The sequence below is a fragment of the Buceros rhinoceros genome, unplaced genomic scaffold, assembly GCF_000710305.1.
Source record: "Buceros rhinoceros silvestris isolate BGI_N320 unplaced genomic scaffold, ASM71030v1 scaffold18418, whole genome shotgun sequence".
NCBI classification, from domain to species: domain Eukaryota; kingdom Metazoa; phylum Chordata; class Aves; order Bucerotiformes; family Bucerotidae; genus Buceros; species Buceros rhinoceros.
Genome location: NW_010427634.1, coordinates 39,702 through 44,058, shown reverse-complemented (window position 1 = coordinate 44,058; position 4,357 = coordinate 39,702).

Below are 4,357 nucleotides of genomic sequence, written 5' to 3'. Positions count from 1 at the left end.
GCTTCTTGTGCACCTGCTTTCTAGCAGAGCATGGGAAGGTGAAAAATCTCTAACTTAGGATAAATGTTGCCTCACAACAACTAAAACATCACTGTGTTATCAACATTACTCTCACACTGAATCTAAAACATTGCACTGTACTAGCCACTAGGAAGAAAATTAATTCTATCCCAGCCGAAACCAGGAAATTTATGCAGAAGCATTTTTATTTGTAAAGGTACAGTTCTTTGAGCCACATGGACTCCATGGCATTTGGGTATTCAGTTTCTGCGTGCAGTTTGTACTTTGCGGTGTAAACTGGTATGCTGGCAAATACTTCAGTTAAGAAGGATCTCTCACAGCTTTGCCAGTTATGGTATTATAGTACTTTTGTCTTGCTTCTTGTTGAGTCAGAAAAAGATGTATTGGCATAGACATTATTGTGCCTTTTTCAAGAAGTCTGGGGAGGTCCAACCGAAAAGCAGATCAGTTGTCACAGTACATCATTAGAAAAAACATTCCGTTCACTTCCTTTCTCACCTGAATTCCAAGTCTTCCTCTTTATTTACTGTTACTCTGCTTGCTCAGATAAAAGAGGCCCTTCCACTTGGGCTTTGGTTTATAGCTTTCATAGAACAATTACTTGGTGAAACCTTCTAACATGCTATAGAAGTTGGTTTTGACCATTTTGTTTATGCCATGCTGTCTTCATGCACGTTGATGTGCCGGTGAATCTGTGCTTGTTTTTAGAACTTCAGTAATTTTATAAGAAGCTGTAGAAAAAAGTTTGAACTTGTTTCGACTGCTCTGCTTGTTTGTTTTAATAGGCTAGATTTTCTGGGTCTTTTTTTCCCCGACAGTCCTGCACATTTTTACAGTAGTTGTTACTTCACATTTGGTTATTGTGGGGGTTATAATGGTGAAAATGGAATAAGAAGGCCGAAAATAACATTTTATTTGGGAACATTGATGTAGTTTTCTTCTTCAGTTCTTTGGGAAACACTTCTGGTCTTTAAAAGCGTAAGGTTGAATTACAGACCCAATGTCCCATACCCCCGGTATGCTGTAAAATCATGTATTGCTTTAAAGTTGTTTAAAAAGCATCTGAAATCTTTACACCACTAGGTTTTTTGACATCTCAGTACAATTAAAAGTTCATTTTAAACCATGTTTGAGAATGAAATTTGCTTCTGTTTGAAATATTAGTATGTCAAATTTCATGCCAGTGAGGCTCTAATGAGTAAGTTACAGCATATTTGATATGTAGTGTGAGCAGCGAGTGGGCCTGGATCACAAACTTGGTGATGCAATTCCAGATTTCTGATTTTCCTTCCATGAAGACTGAAATATGGTATTCAGAGTTAAGGGAGAACAGTCAGTCAGCGTTCCTGTAAACCAGCATGTTAGAACGCGCAGTGGTTTTTCAGCTCACATCTATTGCAAAGGACAGGGGTGTGTGCGTGTGGGTGTGTCTTGGTAGTTGGAGTCAATCTGGCATGAAGAAAGTTGACCAAAATGCAGAACAAATTAAACTCAAGTTCAGGTAGTACAGTATCTAGAGTTAGAAGCTAATCAAGTTACGCCTGCATTTTTCTAATGTGGCAAGAAAATAAGGAAAATGTTTCATTTCTGTCAGTCATTTTGAAGTTTTGACATTGTGCCTTTCTCATTTTGGTCCAGCATTGATGGGTTCTCCTACTCTTTGATGGCAGAAAATTACAGTCACTTTGAAAAACATAAAATTAAATGCAAAGGAATTTGGGGGAATATGTCTGGTTTTATGTGCACAAGTAGCAAACACAAAGTTTGGTACCTGGTAGTATATGTAAGCCTGTCTGAGTATTCCTGGGCTTTTCTGCTCTTGCTGCCTGGAAATCATCTGATTAAAACGTGAAGGCTGGCTGTATTTGCCCTTGTTTTACAAAGGTCTGGCAGCAGGGTCAGAGCTGTAGCTCCAGCCAGGCAGTTGGTATCCAGAAATCTGAACCTGCCCACTGCTAGAGACAGACGAAACCGTTGGACATGCTGCGTCTGAGCTGTGTAGCTTGCATTCGGACCAGTGGCATCCACAGATTCTGTGGTAGCTAGACCTGCTTTGCCTGGAGCGTTTATAAAACCTTCTGCAGCATGTATAAAGAAACCAACATTTGTATGTGCTCGCTTTTTCTTACCTAAATTGGACAGATGTTCTTGTGGAAGAAAACCTGCTGTTTAAATAATCAGTGTTTGGTTTCGCTCTTGAATCCTGAGGTGAATTAGGAAGAGTACGGTCTATAGTAGTGCATCATTTTAGTAATTCCACTTAACACACTGGTTTTGATCAGTTTTAGTGTACTTTGGTAATCACGTCACTCTTTCGCTTTTTTTTTTTAAGGCATTTAGTCTATTTTGCCTTAGATTTTGCAAAATTTTATTTCAAAGTAACTGCTCGTTAAATTTGTTAAGAACACTGGAAAAGAAGGGAATTTGTCTGTGTGCATTAGATAGGTAACTAGAGGGAGTTAAAAGGTTTACCTTGGTTGACAGAAGACCTCAGTGGATTTTCTAGGCTGAGAACTTCGTTTCTTTGCTCACGGTCTCAAGTTAGTTTTACAGCACATCAACCATTAATCTAAGTACGTTTTGTTCTGTTTCACAGAACAGAGAGCAGTAGACTGCAGTCTTCTCACAAGCCATACATCATTACCAATGAAAAATGTGGCATCTAGAGCTGCTGGAAGTTTGTGCTGTGAAAGTTTTGAGGAGGAAAGTCTAAAATTCTGTATTGCTATGGTGATAAATTGCCTTTAAAAACATGAGCAAATGAGACTGTTTTGATGGGATGTGTTTGAGTGGAAAACTCAGGCTTTTGTTTACTTTGTTCCCGCACTCCCTTTGCTCCAAACCAGTCAGAGATCTGGCTGCAGTCAGTAGTGCTTGGGAAATGGTTTTGCTGTGATGACAGTATACTTAGAATAGCGCCTTGGCTGTGTCTAAGCTGCTACCTATAAACTGCGGAGAGCTGGCTTGTCCTCCTGTGCATTTATGCCACACACTGCAGAAGTCTAGTGGCACACTGGATTTGGATTCCTCCTTGAAAAGGTAGGAGCTTATCTGTTCAGCCTGGAGCAGACCTAATGAATTCTGTGCTACAGTTAAAGATCCATCAATGCCTTGACGACAAACAGCACAGCATTCAACAGTCTGCGCAGTATCTGTTCTTCTAAAAACAATCTCAGATTTCACTTAGGCTATAAATTGAATCCCCTACTGTCATATCTCTCGAGCATTTAGGGTGCTATGGGAAAGCTTACGTAGCCTCTCTGAAAAAAACGAGAAAAAGAAAATCCTGCTTCTTACAGTTTGACCTTTCCCATATCGTTGAAGGGTGAATACAAGCTAAACTCGTTCTTTCAATCCAAAATAAATAGAAGTGATTGAGAGATCAAGAGTGAAATATCTGTAGACAGTTTCAGGAAAAAATCTCATCTTTGTAAAAGGTAGCGTGGTAGCCTGTTAGATGGCAGTGTTATATTTTCTAGCATTACGGGTACTCAAGACACATGAGAAGATGAGAAAGCCTCTCCCCAAATGCTAATTTTAGGGAGGAGTTGTTAAGAGAAAAGAAGATCTCTTGTTTATTGGACTTTCCATTGAAACAGACAGGCTGGCAGATAAGCTGTATGAACCTGTTCTAGACAAAACGTAGTTTGTTGGCTGTTATGTTAATAGAATTACTTCAAAGTCTTGTGACTTGGCAGTGAATTCACAAAACCAAGTTTACTTCAGGATTGAATATTTATACTCCAAATACAATTGTATAATTAATCATGTTTGCACTCTGGTATCTTTTTGATGCATTTAACTTCTCCTGAACAGAATGAAGATGGATTAACAGAATTCTTTGAAAATGTGGTAAAGAAGACCCAAATGAAGCCAAAGAAAGTGATCGGCTGGATTCTGAACGACCTGCTCAGTTATTTGAAACAACATTCCCTTACAGTAAAGGAAAGGTCGGGCTTCAGTGGTGAAACAAAAGTGATCCTTTTCTCATGTACCATGAATAGTATCGTGTCACTCCACTGCATGCCTCCCTTTTAGTTATTGCCTGTGAAGTCTGATACACTAGTTACTACAAAGGCCTCGGTGATGCCATGCTGAATGACCAAATACCTTGCAGAGAAGAGTAGTAATGTAGTAATAATTGGTAGTAGTAATTAGTCTTCCTTCACTGGAATATGACAATGGTAAGACATAGTCAGACTATCAAAACCAGAGTTGACTGTAGTGTATCATGAGGAGAAATAGTAGCTTGTCGTGCTAAGCTGTGTGATCTTCAGGCAAGCAAGAGTAGCCTAGATACATTACTTACTTCACTTTATCCTCTGAGGTAAATTCT